General features: G+C 38.5%; 1 long non-coding RNA gene across 1 annotated transcript in view; it reads left to right on the top strand.

The window, feature by feature from the left end:
* The first annotated feature begins 7,804 nt into the window (after positions 1 to 7,804).
* Positions 7,805 to 14,376, top strand: part of LOC131835310 (uncharacterized) — a 33,835-nt gene continuing 27,263 nt past the window's right edge. The window contains exon 1 of the long non-coding RNA XR_009355125.1: positions 7,805 to 7,895. This is a non-coding gene — a long non-coding RNA (uncharacterized LOC131835310). The remainder of the gene's footprint in view (positions 7,896 to 14,376) is intronic.

Genomic DNA, 14,376 nt, shown 5'->3' with positions numbered 1-14,376 from the left:
AGTTATTTGTCATTGTTTTCAATTTAAGCCACATCAGTTAGATTTCCTACAAATTACACACATGTGTGTGTGTGCACACATACACACACACACCACTCACACCCACATGTTTATTTCTCATTCTGCGGTGACATGTAATGAAAAGTTATTGTGAACCTGGTCTACATAAGACAGCTGCCCTGCAGATGTTCCAAAACTATATTAAATGCCCTACACATTCACACTGGCTTCTAGGAGTCTGAAGCTCTCACCCCAACCCAAGTACTTAGACTTCTCATTCCACCTTCCATTTACTTTCAAACTGAATGATTAAGGGACAATATGAAAAACACATGTAAAATGCCCACTGAGTTTTCTTTCCTTTTCTTTTTTTCCTTTCTTTTTTGTACATAAAAACAATGGGGGAAAGCCAACGTAGAGGTACTGGAGCCAACCAGTGGTTTACTTTGAAGCTTACCAGGGACACTAGGGAAATTTGCCAGGACATGGATTGTGTTTGAAGAGTCAGATCAAAGAAAGAAATACAGAGTGTCAGAGCCTGGCATCTCCTGGGTTTGAATGTCCAAAGTGCAATGTCCAAAGCAATTTTCATTCCTTGTCCATGTTGCTTTTTGTGTCACTCTTTTCTTCCAAAAAGTCCTTGAGGCAAAAAGGCATATATTTGGTGTGGACAAAGATATAAACCATCATCACATTTTAAAAATGAAACTGTCAAGTAACCTTGGATTTAGATTTCATTTGGGGATTCACTGACCCCTGGTTAGTGAAGTATTTCATGTTCTTTATCCTTTCTTCTTTTTTTTTTTTTTAAGATTTTTATTTATTTATTTGACAGAGATCACAAGTAGGCAGAGAGGCAGGCAGAGAGAGAGGAGGAAGCAAGCTCCCTGCAGAGCAGAGAGGCCAATGCGGGGCTCGATCCCAGGTCCCCGGGATCATGACCCGAGCTGAAGGCAGAGGCCCCAACCCACTGAGCCACCCAGGTGCAGTAGGCAGCGCGTCAGTCTCATAATCTGAAGGTCCTGTGTTCTTTATCCTTTCTAAGGATAGTCTTTAGGTTCATTTAACTTCTAATTATTTTCTTCCTTAATTTTCCAGGGTCCCCAAAAGAATAATTTTCTATAACTTTAGCCCTCTTGGAAACAATGAGGGAAAGGTCAAAAAGGCTCTATGGTGAGAATAGGCATGTGATATAGGCTGATACATGGTGGTCTAGACTTTGTACCTACGAAGATGTTACATTTCTCAGGATAATAAGGGGAACTGTAGAAAGCCTGTGTTCTTATGAAGCCCCAAGTGGAGACATGGGGTGCTCCTGATAGCAGTGTTTCATGGAGAATGTAATTGATGTTTTTACTCTGAGCTCCAAACCTAGCAAGTCGTTTGAGTATGATAAGAGAGAGAAAAATGTCTGTGCCTTGATGGTCAATGATCTTGTGCCCTTCTCACAGACCCCAGCCCCACAAAGGATCAGAGCCTCTTCATTTTGCCTTCCACTGGTGTATCTTCTCTGCTACTGCTCTTCAAAGATTCTGGGATCTTCCTGGTCTGGTAAAAATAAGGTGGATGCTACATATGTTTCTGATTTTGTTTCTCATAATAACATTCCCTAAGATTTCCAAAAGGCCAACACCTTGAAGAAGTATGTTAAATGGCTTAGTGTTTGGTTTTTGAATGTTTTAAATGCTGCATGCAACTTTGGTTGGTCCTGGGTATGCATATTGCATTGAATTAGAAATCAATGCAGTGATCCTTTTCTGTTTTATTTTCTGCAAGAAGATTTAGTAGTAGACAACTCTGTGGAGCTGGAGTGACTTTCCAAAAGGGAACACAAGGTTTTCTTTCTCCTTAAGCACCAGGGTGAAGCTTGGCCTCACACATATAAGTTATGACAAGTCCATTTCTGGCTGTGTAGTTGGATCCCAGAATATTATTTCCTCTTGTATTTCATGATTCTGTCACTCCAGGGTTGGAGTCACTCACTCTATTGCCATCTTAGATTTCAGTTTCCATAATGGGACCATCTGAATTCAGCATCAATTTTCTTTTCCCTGGGAAGAAAACACCAAATCACTTATTTAACCCCTTGAGTCATCAATTCATCAGTAGGCCAAGCTCAGTACTTTGGGATAGTTCAACAAATAGTTTTACCATTGACCACAGAGTTGGATGGAATAATCCCCTTCTACAGAGAGCACAGGGGATGATCCAAGTCAGGGCATATGGGAAATGATTTCTCTTGCATCTGCATTTTGCATAGGATCATGTAACCACCAGGCCAGTAGGCCCTTTCATTCACCCCGTCAGCTCTAAAAAGAGCAGAATTCACCAAAAAAATGTGTAGCTAAATCCGAACAAAAAAAAGGTTTATGCTCTTTTCTTCACATCCTTGGTCTTAGGCATTAAAATACTCCTTTTCTTTTCCTCCTAAGATCTTTTACTTTAAAACTTTTAAAAGACCACAGTGTGTCAGCATAAGAAAGAAAACTGCAGAATGAGCACCCTCTCAGAAATCCCTGAACAACAGCATCCGTCACTTGCTGTTCCTGTGGAAGGTTCTACAAGATGGGAGAGGAGACCATGCTGATTCAGAAAGGAAAAGAGGCCCGTCTTTATATCAGCACCTCAGGGATCAATCTGTCATCTGTCCCCTGTAATCTCAGGGAGCTGAGGCAACTGTGTGTTTAATAATATCGAGGATATTGGGACTAACAGAAGTCAGAGCCAGGTCTGGAATCAATGTGCATCCATCCTTTCCTGGATTGTAAAACTCTCGGGAGAAGGATTTGATGAAGCACATCTTGCAGGGTGCTTAATAGTGAAATAATGGCCCTACTTGTAACTTTGGCAGCTGATAATTACTGAGTGTTCACTATGAACCAACCAATACACTAAGCACTTCATAACAGGACCTTATTTAATCTTGATTATGATTCTACAGTGTTATTATGAATATTCTCACCTTAATGATAAGACAATTTACTCTTAAAGCTTATATAACTTACCCAAGGTCACATAGCTGGTATAGAGGGTTCCCAAAAGATGTGTCCAAGTCCTAATCCCCACTATTCGGGAATGTGACCTTATTTAGAAATAAGGTTTTTGCAGATGTCATTAAAGTAAGGATCCTGAGATGAGATTATCCTGGATTAAGGTTGGGCCCTAAACCCAATGATAGGTCTTCTTGTAGGAGAAAGGAGAGGAAGATTTGTGACACACACAGGGATGGCCATATGAAGATGGAGGTGGAGACTGGAGTGACACAGCAACAGAACAAGTGACATCAATGATTTGCTGACCACCACCAGAAGAGCTGTGAGGAAATAATTTATGATGTTTTAGGCCATAGAGTTTGTGATCATGTGTTATCACAATCCTCAGAAATAATACAGCTAGTAAGTTATGGGAACTGCATCGAAAACCAAACACCAAAGCCTATGTTTTGAACCCCGTTTCCTATACATCCACTGCAATGACTAGGCCAGTGCCACGTGTCTAATAAATGTTGTTGGTTTTAAATTTATTTGAAAGAAGCTGATGGTTGAATTTTGATTCTTCTCATTTCTTTGGAAAAATGTCAGTGAAAGAAAGCATTTGTAGAGTAGGAACAGCCGTATTTTTTGGTGGTAGCCATTTGGAACATCGTAAGCATGTTCCTGTAAGATTTTCCTTTTGGTTACTTAATAGAAAACAATTATAATTTAAGAGATTGAGTATTTTAGGTTCACTGATCAGACATTTGCTAACAACCTCCTAAAGTCACAAAGGCAGTCCCCAGAGAGAAAACTCCCCAAAACATCTTCCAAGAGCACCCCTTCAATTGTTTTCTTATTTTTACTCCAGTGGAGATGATTATTTTATTTTATAAGATTTTATTTATTTGAGAGAGAGAGCAAGAGAGAAGAAGCACAAGCGAGGCGAGCAGCAAAAGGAGAGGAAGAAGCAGGCTCCCCACTATGCGGGGAGCCTGACACAGAGCTTGATCCCAGGACCTCAGAATCATGACCTGAGCCAAAGGCAGATGCTTAACCCACTGAGCCTCCTGGCTACCCTGATTATAATGGTTTATAGATTTTAACTAGACTTGCAATTTACTCTGCAGAAGTATAAAGGGGTAGAGCAAGTTACTAGTGAAGAGGGCATGGAGCGGAAGGAGGGAGGGCAAGATTTTAGGCATCACCCACAAGACAGTAAGTGCAAGAGGAAAAAGAATTACCAAGAAATGGCTGATGGAAAAATATAACATTTTGCTCATGGTACAGTTTTGAATAAAACAATGGACTTAAACCCTTCTGCCATAAATGATTTCTCTCAAAGAAAGGATTTTTTAAAGGACTTAGACCAGAGGTATGGATAGCTCTTCTTCTCAACTTACATTAGATTTAGGTTTTGGTAAGAAGCATTATTTTCCTATGCCCTGTGTCAACACCACCCAGGGGCTGCAATGGTCAAGCAGAAAGGTCACCCCACAGGTCTCTGACCCGTGAGAGTGCTGGCAACACCTCGCTCCACTGAAGATTCAAATCTCATTCTCCTGAAACCAATGGCTTTTTCAGTGTAGCACTGAAATGGAAGAACATTCTTATGGCTTTTCCCTCCCAAACATTTGTGTCTTTTTTGTAAAAATTATTTTTTATTGAAACTCCATAAGCTTGGCATTATTATGACTATTTTTCAGATGAGAATTGAGATCTAGGGATGTTAAGTGGCCTTCCCCAGACCACATGGCTCTCAAAGAATCCTGGGATCTCTGGGGATATTTCCTGATCTGTTTCTAAGTGGAGGAGTGCTTGGGAGTTGCAGGCCTTTGCTTCACCAACCCATTCCGGGCCAGTGTACGTCTAGTGCCATTGTGGAGAACGAGCTGTAGAAATGCTTTAAGAGTTGGATGCTACAGTAGACTAAAAGCACAGGAAAGGAAAATGGATTAAATATCCATTTCATTCCAGGAGAGTTATATGTGTCTAGTTATAGAAAATGCCCTGGAGCCGCCAAGGTTTCATTTTTGTTTTTTTTCTCCTCATCTCCTTGGGGGAAGATAAACCAGAGAATTAAAAAAAAATACTGTTGACATTGTTAAATTCTAAACCTCCCTCTGCTCCTACCAGTAACTTTCCAATAGCTAAATAGAAGCAATTTAGGCATAGTACATAAGACAAAGTAAATCCACTAATACCCAGCTGTCTGTTTTCTCAGGTGTTAAAAGTGCATATTTCCAGCAACTAAATTAAAATCAAAGATTGCCAGCAACTATTTCTAACCAACTACGTCTTGGTGCTTAAATTTAAGAAGGATGTACTGAAAAAAAAAAAAAAAGTCTGAATATTTTTTTAGTTTTGAAAAGAAACACCTCTTCAGAGACATAGATGAAATACTTCATTCCATTTTAATCTCCTTACTCTTTGACTTCACTGTTTACTAACATTTTCTTCAATTAAAAAAAAAAAGCCATCATTTTATTTTATTTTATTTTTTTAAAAAAGATTTTATTTATTTATTTGACAGAGAGAGCGCACAAGGAAGCAGAGCGGCAGGCAGAGGAGAGAGAGAAGCAGGCTCTCCGCTAACCAGGGAGTCCGATGTGGGGCTCGATCCCAGGACCCTGGAATCATGACCTGATCTCAAGGCAGCTGCTTAACCAACTGAGCCACCCAAGTGGCCCCACAAAAGTCATCATTTTAAATCTACATAAAATTCATGTGTTTGTATGTGCATATGCTTGCACATGTGTGCCTGCATGGGTGATTTTACAAAATCAAAACTGTATTATTTTAAAATATGCTTTTACACTTAGCTATATATTATGAACATTTTTCCACGCATTATTATTATGTGGCATCATTTTAAGTGGTTTTAATTTTTTATTGTTTATTTTTTATTTTATTTTATTTTTATTTTTATTTATTTTTTTATCATATGGTTTCACTTATTTGGGACTGTTTTTTTTTAAATTTTGTTTATAATTTTTTATTTTTTATAAACATATATTTTTATCCCCAGGGGTACAGGTCTGTGAATCACCAGGTTTACACACTTCACAGCATTCACCAAAGCACATACCCTCCCCAATATCCATAATCCCACCCCCTTCTCCCAACCCCCCTCCCCCCAGCAACCCTCAGTTTGTTTTGTGAGATTAAGAGTCACTTATGGTTTGTCTCCCTCCCAATCCCATCTTGTTTCATTTATTCTTCTCCTACCCACTTAAGCCCCCATGTTGCATCACCACTTCCTCATAAAATAAATAAAATTTTTAAAAATTAAATTTTTTTATTTTAATATTTTTATTTTATATTTTTGGAAGTATAAATAGCATGATACTAACATCTACAGCATACATCTTAGAAAATGTCTCTGGTTTTCTTAGAGGAGTTTATGATTGAAAGACTATGCACACATTTAAGGCTTTGGATACATTTTGTCATTTCATCCTCCTAGAAAGTAGAAAATATTTACACAGTGGATTAAAGCCCCCATTTCCTTGTACACTAACTGGCACACCTTGTTTCAATAATTGCTAATGTAAATAGGTAAAATACAGTATTTTGTTACCTAAATTTAAATCTACTATTAAAAAGGGTAAGAATTCACCTGTTATCAGTCATGTTTTTCTTTTCTGAATTGTCTATTATACTATTTATCACATTTTTTGGAACATATTTTTAGGTCTTTATTTTTGTTGTTTTTATTGATGATTTCTAAGTACTGTATAATCAATGAAAATCTTTTTTTCCGACCATGAATTTCTTTTACATTATTATTTGTGTGTGAGTGAATTTTCCATTTTAACTTATAAATTATGTTTTAATTTTAATTAAGTTTTTAATTTCGTTGGTGGCACTTTTGACATTAAGAAATTTGCTTTTTACATTGTTATACCTATCAGTTTTGTCTTTTATTGGTTCTATCTTTAAAATATTTACTTATTCATAACTTCTATGCCCACGATCAGAAAAATGTTGATAATTTTTTCTACCAGATTTCTCAAATAATGCTATTGTTCACATTTAGTTCTTGAGTATATCTGGAATTTAATTTGGTATCTTTTATGAGGGAAGAAGTTGATGCCTTTCTTTATATTTAATCTAACACCCAAATAATTCACTGTTTTTCTGATGATTTGACTTGAGATCCTTTCATATGCCATGTTTTATATGCACTTCTGTTTGTTTCTGAACTTCATATTTTGTTCTATTTATCTCTTTATTCTTAGACTTCTACCACACTGTTTTAATTATTTGTTTTCTAATATGGCTTAATAACTAGAATGAATTCTCTCTGCTTGTTACTATTTCTGTTCTTATTTTATTATTTAAAACCTTTTTCTTGGATACTTTGACAGTTTACTCTCCCAGGTATATTTTAGAATACTTTGTCAAATCAAATATTAAAAAAAAAATCCCATCTTAAAAAGAAAAAATAAAATAAAATAAATAAAATAAAATAAGATAAATAAATGTCCTATTGGTATTTCGATGAAAATTGCCTTTGAATTTAATGTGTTAATCTCGGGTGATCTGTCAACTTTTCAGTATTTAGGCTTAACTCAGGCTCTTTATTTGTGAAGTGACCTTTTCCTCTCCAGACTCCTTCTGGTATTTCTAATTAATTCTGCACAGGGTGTAGATGTCATGTGTTCTATATGCACCCCACAATTTTGCCTTAGAGGCTGCCTAGGCACTGGCATGCCTAACTAAGCAGTGGCGTGCCTACTTTGTAAACACCAGGTATCTAACCTGGGCTTACGTCATATGCACGCACGCACGCACGCAGGCACGCACGCACGCCAGCCCGAGAGCCTATGTACCTTGGCTTTAAAGCCCGGAATTGAAGTTGATTAAGCAAGGAGGAGGAAGAGAAAGAAGAGGAGTTTGATTAAGGACAGGAGAGCACAGGTGATTTTTTTTTTTTTTTTAATCCCTTCTTTAGTTGGTGGAGAGATAAATTACCATAGAGTAGGAGGTAAATTTCCGAGCACCATGAATAATATTATTTAGACTGTGAAGACTACTAGAGATGACAAAGGCTGTTGCGGAACCCTGCTGGTGTCTCTTGGGGTTTCTGCTTAAAGGAGAGAGTGGGGGAATGAGCCCAGCCTGACCCCTCTGGCCCTCCAGCACTCCTTCTGCTTGGCCCCTTTCCTCTCTCTCCTTGCCTCTTCTCGACTTTGTGCTTCTGTGTGTCGGAAGGAGGGCTGCATTGTAATTAATGATTTTGGCTATAAATAATCTACTTGTTAACCTTACTCGTAATTAATCATGGGTTTATCCAGTAAGATAAATGTTTAAAGGGCACTTGGGAATGGGGGTTGCATAAAACACTTAGACACTGAAATTAAGTATTTCACTGATCTACGTTTATTAGTCTATGCTTTTCTCTCTCCTCTACACACGAACACGGTACTGTGGGATCCCCCTGGCTGTTTTATGAACTAACTTTTGGGACAATGATTTTTATCTTCAACTATTATTTAGAAAATAAATATTAATTTCTTCTATTTAGTGGGATCTGTAAATACATTTTTTAAAGATTTGTTCATTTGATTTGGGGGGGACAGAGGGAGAGATAGGGAGAATCTCAAGCAAATTTCCCACTGAGCGCAGACCCCAAATTAGGGGTCTTTAGGGCTTGATCTTACAAACCTGAGCTCATGATCTGAGCGGAGATCAAGAACCCTAACCACGGAGCCACCTAGGCATCCCCGAAGCTCTAAATATATTCTTAAATAATTTTAACATTTCTCCCCTCAATTTATCCCTCTTATTGCCATCTGAAACCTCAGGTGTTTGTGGCCCCCTCTCATTTCCTTCTTCCGTAACACTGAACTGCCCTCTGATACGGATATGCAGAACACCAATTTATGCATTTTCTACCCTAAGTGCTTCACTCCCGATTGATAAGCCTAAATGAAAAGTTAATCACCTTCTGATAATTGCAAAGACTTTAACAACCAAAAACTCCCAGACCGGTAACAAAGTGAAACATGTTCTTCATGTATTCTCTGGGACTTCAGAAAAAGATAAAATGAGTAGGGTTTAGATGATAACATTTCTCCCTGCTGGAGAAGCTACAGAAGGCAGTACTGCATTTTCAGTTCGAGCAGTGTTCGGGCAGATGCTTAAGAAGGAGGAGAAAATGGGAGGGGGACAATAGGAAGGAAAATAAGTCAAATCACTCTATTTGTGGACCTTACAGTTGGCATCTCCTGCACCCCAATCACCTTTTGCTATGGTACAGCTCTTCTCAGAATCCTAGAATACTTAAAGAACTGTTCTAGAGATTCGAATCTGGACACAGTGGACTCAGCATTACCTGGCTACATGTCTTGTCTTCTTCAGAAAATAGCCTGCACTGGCAGATAAAAAGGATCCCTTGTCTCTTTTGACTTTTCCACAGGTCCTTGTCCAGGGCCACCTGTTAAAGGTACTTGAGTAATACTGTACAGTGCCTGATATCCTGAATGGGCTCAAGAATTGAATCATTCCTTGCTTTTCTCTCTTCCATTAGCCTAGAAAATTAAAGGCGGTGGGGGTGAGGGAGGCAGAATGGGGAAATAGAGGCCTGTTTTTGTTTTTACCTGGAAATACTCTTAAAATTGCCTCGCCATTGCCCAATTAGCTATCTGGTCACTTTTACTTTGAGGATAGGGTCATTGAAGATTAAGAGTTGAATTAAAACGGTGTAAAGAGGGGCACCTGGGTGGCTCAGTGGTTAAGCCGCTGCCTTCGGCTCAGGTCATGATCTCAGGGTCCTGGGATCGAGTCCCGCATCGGGCTCTCTGCTCGGCAGGGAGCCTGCTTCCTCCTCTCTCTCTCTGCCTGCCTCTCTACCTACTTGTGATTTCTCTCTGTCAAATAAATAAATAAAATCTTAAAAAAAAAAAAAAAACGGTGTAAAGATTGTTTCTGTTTCTAAAACAGTTATTAAGAAAAATAATGTATTTTGTCGCTAGGGAGGATGCATGAATTTGTGCATCTCAGATTTTGTGTTCTGGTCTGATACTATATTCCAGACTCACCTTTCACCCTTAGGGTAATCATTTTAAGGTCAGCGAGCACACAGATAAGGATAACGTGTCATGAACCTATTTTATGTAAAATTTTGTTCTAATTTTCCCTTTTAGGAATGCAAACAAATTATTTGAGAGAAATTCTGGGAAAGTGAGAATCCTGGGAACGTGAGTGAGGAGGAGGAGGTGGTGGCAGGGTGGTCTTTGCCCCTTTTTCCGCTCTAGGTTTTGCATAAACCTACATTTTTGGTGTTTGTGATATGACACAGCACTCAAACATTGTCTGTGGTATGTTTATCTTCTGCGTGCTGTTTCTTGTGATTGGCTTGGAGTGTGATTTTTGAAGAGCTGATTTTGGGGCAACAGTCTGTTCTAAACTTGTAGGAGGAGTTCATTATGAGAAATGCATGGAGAGAAAACTTTCCTCTGTCATTGCCAGAGGTCTAGAATAAAGCACGCATCTCTAAATTGCTGGCCTTTGGGTTAGAATCTTGCCGTTGGCTCTCTGCAGTGTGTATAACAGAATCTGTTTGATTATCTGAGCTATGGGAAACTCTCAAAGTTGGGGCTTTGTATTTTTGGTCTTTGCAATGTCCTCATTACAGCTCGAAAACCAAGTGAGGCTAGAAGACAAGAAAAATGTTTTCCTGCAAAATTCTGGATGTGAAATCAAAAGAGAGGTGTTAGATGAGAGTTATGATATTTTTTTAGTCTCAGTCTTCTTCAACAAAACAAAACTTAGATATCAGAGCCAACCTAATTTGGTTCAAACCAAGTTTCACTTCTGTCTGTCCTGTTTTATCTGGGACACTGGGAAGTATTTGTGAATTTCTGCTGGAGAAAAGGAAACATAGGTATGGAATTAACTGACTTTAAGAAAAGGAACTCTAGATAGGAACACAATATAGGGACAGTAAATATGTTGCAGAGAATGTAGAGAGGGAGAAACAATTCATTCTAATTGTGAGGTGTAAGGGAGATCTCCAGAGTAGGGGTGATATTTGAGTAAGACTTAAAATGTTTCAATACATTGAGAATTGGAGGATGGGGGACTTTTCAGATGGAAGCAACAACTATAGCAGTGGGTGTAGACATGAGCACAGAAGCAGGTACAGACTTCCTGCTATAGAACGCTCATTCCCCAAAGACATGAACTACCAGTTGAATTAACTCCATGTGTGCTCACATTAGACCTTACCTAGCAGCAGAATATGCTCATGTACATCAAGTGAGCTTTGTAAGTACAAAGTCAGGTGCAGATTACTCTCTCAGGATGACACCTTGGAGTCCTCACACATCTCAAGATGTAGGCATTGACTGAAAAGGAATAGAGCCTTGAAGGGGGAAAAAAGCTTTGATCTATCTTTATGCTGTCACATAAATGGATTTTTCAGATTACTTGGAATCTTAGTAGATTCTTTTTTCTTTTATTCTCAGTATAATTCATGAGGCTTGAAAATTAAAAAAAAAACCGAATTTCTTAGAATTTATTCCATATGGAAAGAAACACCCTTTTGTGATTAATAGGCACTTGACTTATCACTGCTCTGAATTTTCAGCACTGGGGATACAAACTTCTGTGCTTGTTAATATTTCACTTTAAGCAGGTTAAGCATAGACCCTAGATTAGACAGAGTTGCTTTGGAGTATGGGTGGGTTTTAACAGCATCTCTTACTTTGTGGTTCTGTAATAGAAAAACCAGGACACATTTTACCAGCAAATGAGAAATCTATAGCATCCAGATGTCATTCTTCTTTTACATGGATTCATGTGAGCAAAATTTTTGCCTTTTGTGTGTGTGTGTGTGTGTGTGTGTGTATTCATGATCTGACTGTTATCTTTGTGGAGAACAATATCTTTCTTAAAGGCCTTCTAAGAATAGCAAATAAATTGGGGGAAGAGAAGGAGGATAGAGAAATTTGTTAAGTTTTTGAATTAATCGAACTATGTCTCATGTGAGTATTAAATTCTAGGTCTTTGAGAAGTATTGAATGCTGAAGCAAAGAAGGAAGGCAGAGGATTATGGAAAATGTGTCCTCATACACGTGAATGCAAAGAAGTGACACTTACTTGCCCCAGATGATGCCCAAAAACTGAGAAGGAAAAGTTCAGCGAAAGGCAAGTGAAAATGTGTACATGCCTACCTCTCTGGGTTCTCTTTTTCTCTAGAGGACAGTGGCTACATGGAAATCCTAGCTATCTCACGTAGTAAGGGATGGGATCTTTGATTAACTGAAGGTCCCATATCTACTGATGACCAGTTCTGAAGGAGTTGAAATAATCCAAATATGTTTGTCACAATGACAAAACTGTCTGTAATGAATCTGGTGATTCAAAAGCAGTTGAAGCTGATGGCAGTGGTGTCTTACATTGCCATGGAATCATCATTGGAACACTAAGACGGTTATACTTTTTAAATGAACATGTACTTTTTGATAGTGATTTGGTTTTATTGACACAAGATGTAAGGACAGCTTGAATTCAGTAAATGGCTGCTTGATATAAAATTTAAGGCTACCAGCCATCTTTTAATTTGCTTGAATGACCGCTGCTTAATGCTAAGAGAGGAAGTATTATCTCATTGACTAAGACATGAAAGAAATTTAAAATGCTTCTTCAAGTAGTTTTCAACAATGTGAATAAAAAGAAAAAAAGCATCTGTATTCTTTTTTAAAAATTTTACTTTATTTTTCAGTGTTCCAAGATTCATTGTTTATGCACCACACCCATTGCTCCATGCAATACAGGCCCTCCTTAATACCTACCACCAGGCTCACCTAACCCCCACCCTTTCCCCTCTAAAACCCTCAGTTTTTTTCTCAGAGTCCACAGTCTCTCATGGTTCATCTCCCCTCCAGTTTCCCTCATCTCCCTTCTCCTCTCCATCTCCCCATGTCCTCCGTGTTATTCCTTATGCTCCACAAGTAAGTGAAACCATATGATCATTGACTCTCTCTGTTTGACTTTTTCACTCAGCATAATCTCCTCCAGTCCCGTCCATGTTGATACAAAAGTTGGGTATTCATCCTTTCTGATGGATGCCCTTCAACAGACGAGTGGAGAAAGAAGATATGGTCCATATATACAATGGAGTATTATTAAGCATTTGTATTCTTACTGATTCAGAGAATTAACCACAAAAATGTGTTATCTCTAAAAACATCTGGTATTAAATGTGTGTAGCACCATACAGAGTACAAAACATTGTTATTTATATTTATATGTGGATTTTTATGTCAAGTCTCTGTACTCCATTTCATGGATAATGCATGGGAGATTGATTAATCATGGATCCAAAACTAAGCAGCTGTTAAATGGCCAAGATGGGACTTGAAACAGATATTCTTACTGCAGGCACCATCCTTTTTCTACCAAACTGGATGCTTTAACTTGAGTCTTCATTTCTTCAGAGCTTTTCAGCAGAGATTTGCATATTTCAAAAGAACTTTTCCAATAGGCAAGATCTTAAGGCAAGCTCATGGACTCAGGAGGTAAACACCCTCTGTTTCCTGTTTCAGTTGTGGTTTTGGTTTTAAATCTTCTCCTTCTTTTCCTCTTTTACCTCCTCTTCATATTATTCTGCTTCTGTCACCATCACCACCACCACCACCACCACCACCATCATCATCATCATCACATTGTTGAACTCAGCTTGGAAATTGGGCAGAAGTTGTGGTGATGGGGGAGTAATCATTCTATGCTACCCCCCCTTTATTTGAGTTAAAATTTATATAGTTATCAACCAAAGAAAGAGGGAAATATTTTTCCTTTATTCTTTCTCTCTCTCTCAATAATCCTTTCTTTTTCCCTTCACTTTATCCTTTATGTATTCTCTACTTTATCAGCTCTCCCCCAAATATCTAACCACAGAAATTCCAAAGCAGCTGTTTTCTGGGATGGAACAACCATCTGCCTACTTGCTTGGGCACCACCCTTACATACCAGAGATGGACAGGCTGTTCTCATCTCTCTCTGCCTCAGATCTAGTTAACCACCTTCATAAGCTTCGTTCCACAGACCACACATCAGCGTGTGGCTTCAGTAATATGTAGAGATGTATTTGTTAAATTTCAGTTCAGGAGCAGAAACCAGTGGATTTTGCCCATGGTGGCCATGAATTCAGCTCACCGCTCCCTACACACATACACACAGATCACTCTCAGCTGTATCAACAAAAAGAGCTTTAATTTAAAATACAAATTCTGAGATCATAGTTTCTCTACTTTAGGAATTCTTCTAAACCAGGCCATATCAAGCTAGAAGTAGCAGTGTGGGGACCTTTATGGATATGGAAATGTATTCTTCCTCAGATGTGGGATTGCCCTCTGGCCCATTCTACACAGCACCAAGGATCTAGGTAGAAAGA

Source organism: Mustela lutreola, chromosome 7 (assembly GCF_030435805.1).
Source record: "Mustela lutreola isolate mMusLut2 chromosome 7, mMusLut2.pri, whole genome shotgun sequence".
In the NCBI taxonomy this organism is placed as follows: Eukaryota; Metazoa; Chordata; class Mammalia; order Carnivora; family Mustelidae; genus Mustela; species Mustela lutreola.
Note: the sequence above shows the minus strand (reverse complement) of the source record. Positions and strands in the feature narration are given on the sequence as shown.